This window comes from Brassica napus, chromosome C7, assembly GCF_020379485.1.
Source record: "Brassica napus cultivar Da-Ae chromosome C7, Da-Ae, whole genome shotgun sequence".
NCBI classification, from domain to species: Eukaryota; Viridiplantae; Streptophyta; class Magnoliopsida; order Brassicales; family Brassicaceae; genus Brassica; species Brassica napus.
In genome coordinates, this window is record NC_063450.1 from 20247822 (window position 1) to 20264340 (window position 16519).

The window sequence follows — 16519 nt, forward strand, 5'->3', positions numbered from 1 at the left end:
TAAATTTAAGCAATTACTAAACTGTCTTCATGAAAAAAATCAAAATTAATTCAAAATCCATAGAAGAATACAATAGTTTGCAAAACTCAAATCTTGTTGAAGGCAACAATGTCACAACTCTGGACGAACTCATTGATCGGTTCAACAGTGAGCTGCTCTTCAATCATAGTGTCAACAGACACAAATGTCGTCAACGATGGTACACATGATCTGCAACTTCTTGATACCATAACCAACCGGGACAAGCTTTGATGCTCCCCAAAATAACCCTTCCATCTGGATAAAAAAATCTGAAAATCTGAGACGTCTTCGTATTGTAAACTATACAACTGTATAAACAAAAAACATAAACTTACATTCCTTCTTCTTAGTAGATGCCTTCACAGAAGCTGATCTCTCTTCACCCGCTTTCTTTTCTTCTTCTGTCTCCTCCCCGAAAAGGTCAACGTCATCATCTTCTTCTTCTTTATCAGCAGCATCCTACAATTACACACATATCGCTCAATCTCACTGATGTACAAACTATAAAAGAAAAATAAAAACTATTTTGAGTACCTTAGAGTTAGCCTCAGGGTGAGTTGCAACGGCCTCTTCTCTTATTGGAGCTGGTCCCTCAATGGTGACACCACTTCCTTCAGCAGAGAGACCACTGTAAATAGAAAGACATAAGTTATAAGCAAATAATAACATTATTATATGAATCTAAACGACAACCCCCTGGTACACAAGAGAATGATGAAACTTACGAGGTCCTCAAGAGGGCAACAATGTGGTTGTACCAACGAGACGCGTTCAGATACTGTGAAGATGGGGGCTTTGCAAGAGCCACAAAGATTGTGAGATCATCCTTTGAAGCCTGGCACCTATAAAACATAGGCACTAGTTGTTACTCTTTATTTTTTTAAATGGTAATAAGAGATTTTAGAGTTTAATCTTATTAGAGATCTTTCACCACTTACTCAGTAAGGTAACTGCGAGTAAGAAGATGCTCGTCAAGCTTCTTCAGTCCAGCATCAGAGCTAAGGTTGGGGAAAGCCGCCATTATTATGAAGCTTGAACCTTTTTCACTGATGTATAGTATAAAGCAGAGAGAGGTGTACAAAGTCGATCGAAAGTAAGAGAATGTTATGTGTTATTTGTCTTGACCTCTAGGGAAACGTATTTATACTCGTTTTCTAACAAGCAAAAAGGAAATGTAAGGAAAGGAAATTCGCCCATTATATTATTTTCGGAATTTTATCTAATTAGGTGAATTTTCCTTTTATTACAACGATACAAATTGATTTAAAGAAAAAAGTCAATGTTTATTAAAGGGATTAATCTGATGTTGACTAAGCTTTGGAACCAATGTTTTGGTTAAGGCAGATATGGAATTTAATAAACAATGGAAATTTTTTGATAAAAAAAAACAATGGAAATTTTTGTGAAAACAAAAACTATAATAAAACCTGACTTTCCCATTATATTTCCACAACTTAAATGTTAAATAAACATCTAATCTATTAATTTAGAGTCATATTTTTTATCTACTTACAAATAGTCTAAGTTAGACCATTACATTTAATTAGCTTTCCTATTATTTCTACTTATATCTAACTTAATTATTATTAAATATATATCCTAACCTAGAATTAAGGAACTAAATAACTAATCTACTTTTTAAAAAATAATGAATTCAATTTATATTAACAATACTTTTAGATAAATAATATTAATTTAAAAAGAATTAAATAAGCCTACTAATTCATATATACAATTGTACTTTAATTCAAATGCAAGAAATAAAAATTTTTAAAACCCTCACCAAATACATATAATATAATTCTTATAGATAAAATATTAAAATTAGATATATATATATATATATATATGATAAAATAAATTGTTAAAATTAGATATATATATATATATATATATATATATATATATATTATAAATAAATAGTAACAGTCATTAATATTTAATGATATGTTGGAACATATTATTTTTGATATTTTTATGAGTATAGTTTCACAGGTTATTTCAACACATATAAAATATTTATCAAATATAAAACTAATTGAACAAAACATAAAACATACTTAAATTATACTTGAGCGTTCATGTACCCATTGCGATATGGGTTGGGTATTGGGAATTTTGGTTTTAATTTATATCACATCCTAAGTCTCATTCTGGTAAATTCGTAAGTACGGATCGAGTCAGATATAACACATCGGTTGTGCTTCTAATTTGTATCACATATAAAATCCATAAAGTAACCGTATATTGTTCCGATTCAGGTTATGTGAGTTTGGTTCGGATATATCCGAAGTTAAATTCAAAATTGAAAAGCAAAATATAAAAAATAAACTTATTTATATAGGATTGAATATTTAAGGTACTTATTGAGGATTTAATACTTATTTTTAGATATAATTGAATATTTAAGGTACTTATTGAGGATTTAATACTTATTTTTAGATATAATTTCAAAATAATTATGGAATTGAATATTTGAAGTACATATTATGTTTCAAATATTTATATTTGAGATTAATTTGGAATTTTAGATCGGTTTTTTGGATTTTTTTGGGGTTTTTTTATTTTTCAGGTTGTCCGTTCGGATTCACCTAATAACACTTCGGGTTATGATACGTGGTGTATCACCCTATAAGAACTATTATGGATTTCTTACATTTCAGACAGGTATGGATTATTTTTTTGGTTTGAGTTCGGTACTGACTTTGGGTTACGAATTTTATGTCCACAACTAGAAGAAAAACTATGATTATATAAAAATTTTACAAAAAAATTATCCGCGCTTTAAAACAGGTCAATATCTAGTTAAATATTTACTCCCTCTCCATCTGTTTCATATTAGTTGCTGTTTAAGATTTTGGCACAACTATTAAAAAATTGTTAATGTTTATTTATTTTGTATTAATTAAACCTAATCTAATTAATAAAAAATCATTCAATAAAATACAACTGGTCAAAAATATTAAACAACATTAAATTTTTGAATAGACATTTGAAAACATAATTTAAATTGAAACAAAAATAAAATTTTAAAATACCAATTAAAATGAAATAACATGAAATTGGTTTGGATCACAAGATGATCAATGGACTCGTTTCCCTTGTGGCTCACGGCATTGCCGAATTTGAAAGTCATTACAATGGGTTCAAACAGGTTTCATGGTCTCATATCTCAAGCTCTGATGATCAAGGTCCGCATGTGTTTTCTGAGCTCGGATACACAACAGAGGAAGCTTGCCAACATACTACTTTGGACTTGCAAATTTGCAATGCAAAGTTTTATACATGGAACAAGGAAGTGATGTCAACTTCTACACCGCCACTGAAACAACCTCGAAGGAGATTCCATAATCCCTTGAAGACAGAGATTACTCTCAACTTATCAAACAACTCATTCACTTGACATATCCCGATTACTTTCGCCAGTGTGACTGAGCTAGAGTCAATAGACCAGTCCGGGCACCAACTCTGGTGGGGGGGGGGGGGGGGACTATCTTTTCTGGCATACTCTGATAATAAGTTATCCGGTGAGATACCACAATGGACACAAATAATACCACAAGTGGTGTTGGTTCGATGGCAATAGGAATTGTTGCTTTTCAGAACAGGCCCAGACGCAACAAACACCCTTATGATTGGTTTGATTGTGTATTCTTAACCTAGTTTTCTAGCAACATGATACAATCAATCAAGCTTACAAATGAACGATTCCATCTCTTATTCACACCCATATAATGATAATCCTTTTAAATCCTACACAAGCTTTCTTTGTTCACGCCACTCCTCACTCACATAACAGTGTATAAGTGAAACGTTAAGTAAATTGAACCCGTATTTTCAGATACTTAATTGTTGTTGTTTCCATAAATATCAAAATAATCAGAGATCAGAATCAAAACAACAAAGTCTACAGCAACTTTTGAAACTCATGATAAGAAAACAGTAGCCTGTTTATAGCACAAAGACCTCTTGAAGCCTTTTTTTTTCTCCATCCTCCTGCATTATTATGTTACAACGCAACAAACAAGTTAGCTACTTATTTTTTTTAAAAAACATAGCTTTCATAAGTAGTTGAGAAACTTACAGATCTTGTTGAAGGCAACAATGTCGCAACTCTGGACAAACTCATTGATTGGCTCAACGGTGAGCTGCTCCTCGATCATAGTGTCGACAGAGACAAGGTCGTCAACGATGGTGCACATGATCTGCAGCTTCTTGATACCGTAAACCAACCGGGACAAGCTTTGATGCTCCCCAGAATAACTCTTCCATCTGGATGGATCTCACAGCTTCCTCTAGCTTCTTCATGTCGGTCTCATCATCCCACGGCTTGATATCAAATTATCAATCAATACTGATGATCTGAGCCTTCAACAATGACACCACTCCCTTCAGCAGACACACCGCTGTAAACAGAGACACAAACATCAGATCATGAGTCCAAACAAGAAATAGAAAAACAAGTGGGGGGGGGGGGGGGACAGTGACGGAGCTTACGAGATCGTCAAGAGGGCATCGATGTGGCTGTACCAACGAGAAGCGTTGATAAACTGTGAAGTTGGAGGCTTCGCAAGAGCAGTGAAGACAGTGATACATCCTTGGAAGCTTGGTAGCTGTAAAATGGGAAAAAAAGGTTGAGATTTTAGGATCTGATCTGATCTGATCTTATTAGAGATGTTCAGATAATTGTGAGATATGCTCATCGAGCTTCTTCAGTCCAGCTTCAGAGTTAAGGTTGGGGAAAGCATCCATTTTTTTTTCTGAAGCTCTAGATCCTTTTCTCACTGAACATAAAGACAGATCAACTAATTAAACCCTAATGATTCAGCAAAGAAGCAAACTTTTAGATAATGTACGATTTGAGATCGAAACAACCCTACAAGGCTACAATGAATCACTCGTAGGAACAATTGAGCCAACCAGGGAGATCGAATAACGAACCTCTTGAGTTACATACAACAAGGTGCGGACTTGAAGGGAATAGCGAGGCAGCAACTCAGAGTTAAATAGAGGTTTAGGTTTTCCTGTAATGGGCTATTACTGACTACTGAGCCCAATTAAGCCTCTTAGCTACTCATGTTTTTCCAGATAAACGGAAGAAAACTTTTATCCATCAAATTTTATAAGATTTTTAAAGTTAAAACTCATCAACTAAATTTGTTCTAGGTAAAAACCTCTAAATTATGTATTTAACAAAAAAACCCTCAAACTAAATTTATTTAATGAATTAAATCCTAACAGTTTATAATACCATTGCTACCAGTAAATTTTGAGTTAAGAGATTTCTACATTAAATAAACATAGTTGAGGGGTTTTACAATTAATTTTTTTTTAAAAAAAATCAAAATTTATAATATTATCTAAAAATTCGTAACTTAAATTTTCAAAATTAGCATTTTTAATTTTTTTTGTAAATATATGAGTTTGATGTGTTTTTAACATCAACATTATATATGTATAAATTTAAAATTTAAAAACCCAAAAAATATAATAGAAATTATCTAAAGATGATTTTGGTGGTTTTTACCCAAAACAAACTTATTTGAGGGGTTTTAACATTAAAAATGATGATTACAGGAATTTCCTAATGCTTTGGTTAAGGGCAATGTTTTGAAACCTGAACCGGACAACTTACTGAATCACCGAGTTTTTGGGTTGACCGCGGACGAACCACGGTCTGCGGGTTAATAAATTAAATAATTTTGTTATATAATAGTGTATTAGCTATTGAAAATATAAGAAATGTTTTATGTTTTAAAAATGATCTGGAAAATACTTAACTTTAATTTTCTTTATTTTTATTTTCGTCTCTGGCAAAATATTAAAAAAAATAGACTATTTAACAATTTTGTAACAAGTTAAGAGTTATGACATAGAATAAAAATATATGAATACTTAAAATCTGTAAGTATTTAAATGTCTAGTGTGAATAAAAATAATGAAACTTTAAATCCAAAATGAACCAAAAATAAAATATAAAATTATCATAAATTATCGATAACAAAATAAACCAATGCAAATTACATCAACTAGTTTTGTTAATAGATTCATAATCCGTGCGATCATATGATCTTTTTATTTTTGAAAGAAACTAGAAACTTAACTTCTTAATTAGATTACAAAACATATTCTAGTAATGTAACTGAAAAATCCAAGAAAAATAATTAAAAGTTATGTATCGGTCCAATAGTAGTTCAACCGGTAGCCGAGTTACGGGGTTAAACGGTTTTTTGTGGGTTTTACTGGGGTTTTAAATAATGGATTTTTTTCGTAAAACCCAAACCAGGTTACATACCAGGTCACTGGGTTTTACCGGTTCGACCGTGGGTCCGGGTCAGGTTTCAAAACACTGGTTAAGGGCTTAAGTCACAAGACTCACAACCAAAACCGGCTTTGGTACACATGAGGATGTCCTAGTAATTTTGGTTGGTTTGCTATTCTCGGATTGGGACTTTATATCATTTTCTTCTCTCCGGGGATGGGGATTGGGGACTGCTCCATGGATAGTTAACTTATCCATTGAGATTCAGTAGAGTCTGTGGAGGGATAGCTGCAATTGCTAATTGGATGGCTCAATCTTTTCTTTCTTTAACCGAAGCTGTAGGAACATCTTGGACTTTTCTCATCTTTGGAGTAGTCTCAGTCATTACTCTTCTCTTTGTTGCAGTGCATTTCAAGTTTTTGAAGAAAAGATCACAACCTATTGGGAAACAAAACCAGAATACATGAGAATAATTTTATTAGCATCCTTCTATCCTCCTATATATTAATTAAGAAGTCACTTTAGTGATTTATGCTGACGTGTCGCTCATAGAAGAGATTTCCAATTAATTGTTATAATTTGATTGGTTGATAATTTTCCATTTTTCATTTATTTAATTAAAGTTTTTAAAAGAAAACTATTCATAGAATTACCCAATCTAATCTACGTTTCCAAACATACAATTAAGCATGTTAAACATAGATGAATTAACATAATTTGTTTATAGAAATAATTAAATATCTAGATTATATTATATAAATTGATAAGATACATATAAATACATATGATACTATAGAAACAATTATAAAAACGATTTTTATTATGTTTATATTAGTAGTGAATAAAATAAATCATAGATTTTAGAAAACTAATTAATCTAAACTTAATAATATTAATTAAATTCACTCATTCACTATATATATAGTATAAAAAAAATGTCAAATGAATGCAAAACAGTCAAATATATAATTCTAAAAAATTCCAATCATTTTCCAATGACAATGTGATATCATATATGTGTTATCACTTTTAGAAATGATTAAAATATTTTTATATTTAAAACATAAAAATTATATGGTAAGTTATTTAAATGTATATTTATCAAGAAAAAGTTTATTTAATTCATCTATTAATATAAACAGATGAATTAACATTATTATATGATAAGTCATTTAATATTATATTATTTGGTAATTCATGTAATTTATTATATGGTAAGTCATTTAATAATATTAATCAAAGTATTTTTCACATGATATTTTTAGAGTTAATACACTATTAATATAATTCATATAGCTTGGATTATAATAAAATTAGCACGCTTATTTTTAATTAGAAAAAAACAGACATAAATAAAAAAACAAGAGGAAAGAATAATAAAATATGTTTATTGTGTTCTTGGTATTTTTATATTCTTATGTATTTAATCTTTATTTGTTTGTCGAGGTACATGTAATTTTTGTGTTATTATAAATGTGAACTAATTAGTTTTATGTATTTTTAAAATGTTAGGATAAATTTAGTAAGGAAGTTTAATAAAAATGATCATCTCTACAATTGTTAAAGTCAAAGATGAAAAATATAATGTAAATTGAAAGTAAAAAAATATTTAAAAATTAAGGAGATGTATTTTTTACACTATAATAAACTTTTAATATGTACGATAATAAAATTTTAACCAAATTTATATAGATAAAAACATTTTATTTCATATAACATTGGATCTCACATTAATATTAAGTATATATGCCTAAATTAAGACATTTGATTATTTAAAAATTTAAATATTATTTTTTCTTATTAGTTAATCAGATTTAATTAATATAGGTACTTTTTAGTTTAATTTAAAATAAATTAAAACAATAATTTTAAAAGATATGTAAACTATGATTAGTTTTAGTTAAAAACATTTGGTTGAATGAGTTAATGTTTGATAAAATAGTGTGATGATCAGAGATACTTTAAGGAAGAATTTGTTTGCTTAACCCATTTGAGTTTTATATTAAACACTAAATAAAAAAATGAGTGAGAAAGTGTTATTTGGAACAAATTATGAGAAAAATTGCTTAAACTACCATTTTCGTAATACATGTTTTATGTTTACCTGAACCAAATTTATCCTTATTTTTAAAGAGATAAATTTTATTATATATTTATTGAGAAGTCACTTAATTGACTTTTGATTATGTGTCTTTAACAAGTTAAGTTTTAAAAAATAGTTATTATTTGATTGGTTGTTAACATTTATTAGTTATTATTTTAATCAGATCTAAAAATAAAAGATAATTCTATAACTAATTAATACAAATTACAAAATAACACAAATGATATTACAAATAATGATTTATGGTAACTAATTGTAGAATTAGAAAATAATATATATGTTTTATCAATTTCTCTATTTTTATCAGTTAGTTATATATAATTAAATAAAATACTTTAGTATTTTTTATAGAAATACATTTAATGGTTATATATTATTATATAAAAGAATTATACTTGTAGGTAAGAAATTATTATAACTTTTATGTTTTTAAAGTCCATACAAAACCTTTTACAAAAGATCTTTCATGAAAAAAGCCTTCAATCATTGTATTAGTCATATTGGAGTTACACAAAAAAATACACACTCTTTTTTTTTTCTCTTGAGAGCTATAGTATTTTCGGTTTTTCATGTGTTAAACTAAAATATAAAGTAATTCTACAACCAATTATCTGAATTAATTATAATATTATTTTCTGTAAGAGAAAGATTTTTAATGCTAAGGTTTTTGTTTTTGAACTATTTTAAATTTCACATATCTTCTAAAAATATATACTGAAATTTTTGATTATCCAAATATTTAAAATTAAAAATTAAAAATTAAAATTTCTAATTCTTATTCAAAAATTATAACAGTATAAAGATAATATATTTTTTTTATATAATATAACTATCCGAAAAATTGCGGGCAAACACCTAGTTATCAATAAGAAAGTACACGAAAATTGGAACTTGGTGTTGAAAAGTCTTATCCTTCTGGCGATTCCCATCCTAATAATGTGTCTTTAACTTTAGGGGTTTTTGCCAAAACTAACCCACAACTTGATTTTAACCCAAAACTTATACCCAAACTTGAATCAAATGCAAAACTAACCTAAAAGCCTAGTGAAATTACAGCTCAGCCCCTTGTGACCAAACAAAAAAACAGAAGCCATTTTTACGAATATAGCCCTAGTAAATCGTCTGAGTCGTCTGAGATGTTGGAAGTCGTCTGGACGACTGAAGTGTAAGTCTTCTGGTACCGGTTTATTTTAAAAATAATTTATAAATCTTGTAAAAATATATTTTGATGCGTGAAAAATAAAAATCAAGTAATTATAAACAGTTTTAAGTGATATAAATTAAGATATGATAAAATTGATTTGTTTTGAAGATAGATGAGTGGAAGTAGTGAATCATGAAATACTTTGGTTTGGGAGTTTGGCAAACATATGTTGTAGTATTGTATGTATTGTTAGGGTTAGATTTTGGAAAACTAAAATGTTTTTTTCATAAATTAGTTTTCACCTATATGTGTTTATTTATGTGTATAGTAAACACTTTTCAAGTTTGATTTGATTTTATGAAGTCTTTAAATAGATAATTAAGTTTAGGGGTTATGTTTAGGGTGCGGACGACTTATATTTCAGTCGTCTGTTGAATAATTTACTCGGACGACGTATATTTTAGTCGTCTGTTGAATAATTTACTCGGACGACTTACATTTCAGTCGTCTGGTGAAGAAATTAAAACAGATGACTTACATGTAAGTCGTCCAAATATTCCCGCCTAAAATTTTTTAAAAAAATTATTTTCCCGCTTAAATAATTTAAACCAGACAACTTACTTGTAAGTCGTCTGGAAAGTCTTCTATTTTAGTTTCTCGCTAAAAATTTTTAATTTCCCGCTAAAAATATTAAACTCTTCTGGACGACTTACATGTAAGTCGTCTGTTTTAATTTCTTCACCAGACGACTGAAATGTAAGTCGTCCAGGAAGTCGTCTGAGTAAAAAATATTTAATCTAATTGGATTTTTTGTCTCCCTATATAAAGAAAAATTTACACATTCTCTCTCCTCCTCTCAAATGGCTGCAACAAAAATGTATTGTTCATCATTCTGAAACTCTCCAACCTCTCTCTAATTTCTTTGACTTGAAAACACCAAACTTTATATGAATTTTTCAGTTTTGTCTCATGTATTTCTTACTAATCTATCTCTTTTACAGGTTTTTAATCAAATGGTACTCATCTTCCATTAATTTAAAGGTAAATCTATTAATTTTAGATATGTATTTTTGTGTGTTCTATAAATGTAGATTTATCTAATCTTCCACTCATTTTCTCTATTTTTAAGTCATTGTAACGTTTTTGGATATGCAGGTTTTTCAGATCTGGATTTGATATGCAGGTTTTTCAGATCTGGAAGACTTCTTGGACGACTTACCTGTTAGTCGTCTGGAAGTCGTTTAAAAGTCGTCTGGACTTCTTGGAAGTCTTCTAACAAAGTCGTCTGGACTTCCAGGAAGTCTCGTCTGGACTTCCAGGAAGTCGTCTGGACTTCCAGGAAGTCGTCTGGACTTCCAGGAAGTCGTCTGGACTTCCAGGAAGTCGTCTGGACTTCCAAGAAGTCGTCTGGACTTCAGGGAAGTCGTCTGGACTTCCAGGAAGTCGTCTGGACTTCATGGAAGTCTTCTGATGAAGTCTCCCTTTCATAATAGATCTGAGCGTTTTGGTAAGTTCTTATGTCTGATTTTTCTTCATTTGGGAACTTCTTGTTGTATAAAGTTCTTACTTTTTTCCCAAACTAAAACTCTCCAAACCCACTCTAATCTCTTTGACTTGAAAACACCAAACTTTATATGAATTTTCCAGTTTTTTCTCATGTCTTTCTTACTAATCTATCTTTTTTGCAGGTTTTTAATTAGATGGTACTCATCTTCCACTAATTTAAAGGTAGATCTATTATTTTTAGATATGTATTTTTGTGTGTTCTGTAAAGGTAGATTTATCTAATCTTTCACTCATTTTTTCTGTTTTAAGCCATTTGAAAGTTTTTGGATATGCAGGTTTTTCATATCTGGATTTAATATGCAGGTTTTTCAGATCTGGAAGACTTCTGGGACGACTTACCTGTTAGTCGTCTGGAAGTCGTCTGGAAGTCGTCTAGACTTCTTGGAAGTCTTCTGACAAAGTCGTCTGGACTTCCTGTAAAGTCGTCTGGACTTCCTGTAAAGTCGTCTGGACTTCCTGTAAAGTCGTCTGGAAGTCGTCTGAACTTCCTAAAAGTCTTCTGACAAAGTCGTCTGAACTTCTTGGAAGTCGTCTGGACTTCTTAGAAGTCGTCTGGACTTCTTAAAAGTCGTGTGGTCTTGTCTACTCAAGTGGAATCCAAGCTTGTCTTTGTAGAGGAATGATCTATAATAGTTTTGTTTGTGGTCTGTTTTGTGAATTGCATGTCTACTCTTTTAGTTGTGAATTTTTTGTAAAATCAGTAATAATGTTTTCCAAGATGTATTAAATGTGCTAACAATGTGTTTACACATTTACAAATCAATGAAATAATAGACTTCAATAGCCTTTTTCTTATCTTTGGATCTCTCATATGCAATAATAAACTCCAATGGCCTTTTTCTCATCTTAATAAACAAGAATGTTGGTAGCTTTATATTGATACAACATTTTAAGAAGTATTTTAACCCTTCTTCCAACTCATAACAATAGTCATCATTATTGTCTATAACAATAATACTTAAGAGATGGAAACAAACAATAGTAACTAGTCAAAGCATATCATATTTTATTATAAGTTTGCGTTGAAAAACTTAGTCAAATTTAGTAAAACTAAGGGAGAGAACATATTTTGTAAATATGAGTTTTACATATCTTGAAGTTACTTATCACTCTTAAAAATACAAGTTATTCAAAAACTAACGTAGAAGACTTAAAAACTAGCGGAGAAGACGCGGACGACTTCAATCTAAGTTGTCCAGACGACTAAACTATACGTTGTCTGGTCAACACAGAGGTTATTTTTGTAATTGACTTTGAAATCTGTTATTTCGGACGACTGAAAAATAAGTCTTCTACTATTGTTTGGCTAAAAAAAAAACTCCAAAAAGGCTAGACGACTTACATTTCAGTCGTCATAGGTTAGTTTTGCATTTGACTGGATAATTTCAGAAGTTTGACTTTTCTGGACGACTTACATTTCAGTCGTCTAGTGAAAATTAAAATAATAATATTTTTTTAAAAGTAGACGACTTACAGTTAAGTCGTCATAGGTTAGTTTTGCAACTGAAAAAAAAAACTTCAAGATTTAATTATATACAGACGACTTATAATTCAGTCGTCCACGAGACGACTGAAATGTAAGTCGTCCAGGATTTACGAGGTTTGACCAGAATCTCAGAAAAAAATCCTGGACGACTTACAAGTAAGTCGTTTCGTGGACGACTGAAGTATAAGTCGTCTGTGTATAATTAAATTTTGAAGTTTTTTTTTTCTATTGCAAAACTAACATATGACGACTTAACTGTAAGTTGTCTACTTTTAAAAAAATATTATTATTTTAATTTTCGCCAGACGACTGAAATGTAAGTCGTCTGGGGAAGTCAAACTTCTGAAATTATCCAGTCAAATGCAAAACTAACCTATGACGACTGAAATGTAAGTCGTCTAGGTTCTTTGGAAATTTTTTTGAAACCAAACAAAAACAGACGACTTAACTTTCAGTCGTCTCAGGTTACAGATTTCAAAGTCAATTGCAAAAATAACCTCTGCGTTGACCAGACGACTTCCAGGTAAGTTGTCTACAGCCAGACGACTTCCCAAGTAAGTCGTTCGACGAACAGATCTGGAAAAAAACTCGATGTCATACCTTAAATTGGTGAGATAAGTTCCTTAGCATACATAAGGCTTCTCCAAGCACACAGAATCACAAACGAAAGTAACCCACCCAGAATCGTTAGCTTCTATGACTCTATGAACCATAAAAAATTTAGAATCAAAATCTTGGGTTTTTTTAGCTCATTGTGGAGAGAAAGTGAGAGATATGTTGTGTTTAGTTCACAAGAATGGAAAAAGAAGAAGGGTAAATCGATTTTGGGAGCATTAAGAGCTTCAAATTGGTTGTTCATGGTTGTTGTGGTATTGATGACAATGACAATCTTGTAATTACTTGAAGATGATGAGGGTGAGAGAGTAAAAATGTCATTTTCGAAAAAAAAAAGAAAAAAAAATTGATGGCATTTTCGTAAATTATATGAACTTGTGAAGTGAATAGGGCAAAACCAATTTTCAAAAAAAAAAGAGGTTAGTTTTGTGTTTGACTTTAAGTTATAGGTCAATTCTGCAAAAAGCCCTTAACTTTATTAGTTAAGATTAATTTTTGTGACTTATTCTTGGGTTCACCCCCTAGGGTGAACTTCTATGTTATTTCATATTAGGTATATTTTAAAACAGGAAACAAAATATTGTAAAATTGTATTATCTTTTTAAAATTAAAAAGTAAAAAGAAATAAATAAAAAATAGTAGTAATTACAAAAAAAATTATTTTTAACGTCGTCAGCAAAACATTAAACCCTAAATCCTAATACCTAAATCCTAAATCCTAAACCCTAAACCCTTGGGTAAACCCTAAACCTTAGGATAAATCTTAAACTCTAGGATAAATCTTAAACTCTAAATCAAAATCACTAAACACTAAAACACTCAAGGGTTTAGGGTTTAGGATTTAGGGTTTAGAGTTTTAGGGTTTAGTGTTTTTATTCAGAGTTTAGGATTTATCCAAGGGTTTAGGGTTTACCCAAGGGTTTAGAGTTTACCCAAATTTTTAGGTTTACCCAAGAGTTTAGAGTTTAAGATTTAGGGTTTAAGGATTATGATTTAGGGTTTAGTTTTTGCTGACAACGTTAAATTTTTTTTTTAATTCTCTTTCTGTAACTGTTTTTTTTTTAAACATAATATAACTTGATAATATTTTGTTTCTTTTTTTAAAGATATTGAATTTGAAATAAAAAAATTCTATTGGCCTATTTCACCCTAGGTGGTCAACCCAAGAATAACTCAATTTTTGTGGTCCATTTTTTGTGGAAATGATTTATACAAAATTATTTATCAAAACGACAATAGATTCATTAATGTCGGAGATTCGAAGAAATTTTACTTTTTTACCAACAACATATCTTATCACTTTTCATCTTACTCCTCTCTTTGTACTTATAGTTTGAGGAAAATTATAGGCCTCAAGTTTCATCATTCTAAACTTTGTTTACAAGCTCTAATAATTATTTAAAAAATATTTCTCACTTTCAAATAATCAAATATTGACACATGTATCGTAGTTAACCAATACTATCATGTTTTGGATAAAATACAGTACATTGTTTCTAACAACGGATCAAATATTTACAGTCGTCACTTATCAGGGAGTAGCTATTATACTTTTCATGTCGTATATTAATTTCCACCGACGACTGCAAAAATAGTCATCATCCCATCACAAAGTCTTTATAAAACAAAAAATAAAAGCTCTTACTAGCATTCTTATACTATGAGCAATTCAAATCATGTAGACGAAACTCATGATTGTAATCTTATCTGTCTATTGAACTTTTGGATGGTCTTCGACTCTTCTGTTCAGTTCCTCGTTCGACATCTTTGAGAACTCTTCAGATTCCTCTTCAACATTCTCCCATTTCTGCGAAACAACCATCCATTTCGAGCTATCAGATTCGCTTCGACGATAGCTTTTACGTTTGGCCTTTGTATCTGCGGTTATCTTAACCTGCCGTGGTTTATCTGATTTAGTTCGTCCATAAGATTTTCGGTTCACATGGTTTCTTGCTTTGCAATTTTCTTCGTTAACGGCATTACTTTTTTCACTAACCGTTTTGTATTCCTGCTACATCTTCTCTCAACTTTTCCTCGCTCACTATTTTCTCAGGAGCCAATGAAACACACACGATATCTTTTACCATCGACTCTTCTTCATTAGTGTTCTTAATTTCAACATCGTTACGGTTGTTCTTAGAGTTTCGCTGCCTGGCGTTTTCTCCGTATGTGAAGACGGGAACTGGATTGTAGCTATCTGCACGGTGTCTCATAGCTGCTGCCGCCACTGCAGTATAACCACCGTAAAATTCTTGCCTCTCCTCGCCAGTGAAAGCGCCATAATCAACGGTGACTATAAGGATAAGAGTGTTGGACATGAAGAACAAAACCTTTGTATCTTTGAAGACGGACGATGGAGATACTTCAAAAACGTAAAAGATCAAAACGTAAGTGAATATCGATAATAGGATGGAGAGCAACGAAGAAGAGTTATAATATCATCTTTGTGGCTTGTATGGTTCGAACATAGGGTTCTCGATCATGTACTTATGAATTTCTGTCATTTTCAGCTGTTAGAATGAGGAACTGAGAGATTATTAGATAGTGGTGAAGTGTTGTGTGGGTTTGTTTATATATTTTTGAGGTGTTGTAGTATTTATATATATATGTTGAGTTATTCTTGGGTTCACCCCCTAGACTGAATCACTTTTGGGTTCACCAACCAATAGAATTTCATTATCTCAAATTCGATATCTTTTTAAAAAAAAAAACAAAATATTGTCAAGTTATATTATGTTTTTAAAATAAAAAGATAAAAAAAGTAGTTACAAAAAAACAAAATTTAAAACATATTTTTCACGTCGTCAGCAAAACACTAAACCCTAAATCCTAATCCATAAACCCTAAATTCTAAACCCTAAACCCTTGGGTAAACCCTTAACCCTTGGATTAATCATAAACTCTAAATCAAAAACACTAAACACTAAAACCCTAAACCCTAAACCCTTGAGTATTTTAGTGTTTAGTGTTTTTTATTTTTTATTTAGAGTTTATGATTTATCCAAGGGTTTATGGTTTAGGATTTAGGGTTTAAGGATTAGGATTTAGAGTTTAAGGATTATGATTTAGAGTTTAGTGTTTTGCTGGTTAAAAAGTATTTTTTTTTTGTAATTACTACTTTTTATTTATTTTTATGTTTTTATTTTAAAAACATAAAGTAACTTGACAATATTTTGTTTCATTTTATAAAAGATATCAAATATGAAATAAAACAATCGTATCAGTTGGTAAACGTAGAGATTCACCCTAGAGGGTGAACCAAAGGATAAGTCATATATGTTCAGGTATCTGAGTCATTGAGTTCATGAAATGTCGAAAGTG

The 16519-nt window shown here is 30.4% G+C and overlaps 3 pseudogenes; all 3 read right to left on the minus strand.

Annotated features, from left to right (window-relative positions):
* On the minus strand, window positions 1-1775 carry LOC111213685 (annotated as a pseudogene).
* Window positions 1776-3824: 2049 nt separating this feature from the next.
* Window positions 3825-4801, minus strand: LOC125590244 (annotated as a pseudogene).
* A 10071-nt stretch (window positions 4802-14872) lies between these two features.
* On the minus strand, window positions 14873-15863 carry LOC111214012 (annotated as a pseudogene).
* Window positions 15864-16519: the final 656 nt, after the last annotated feature.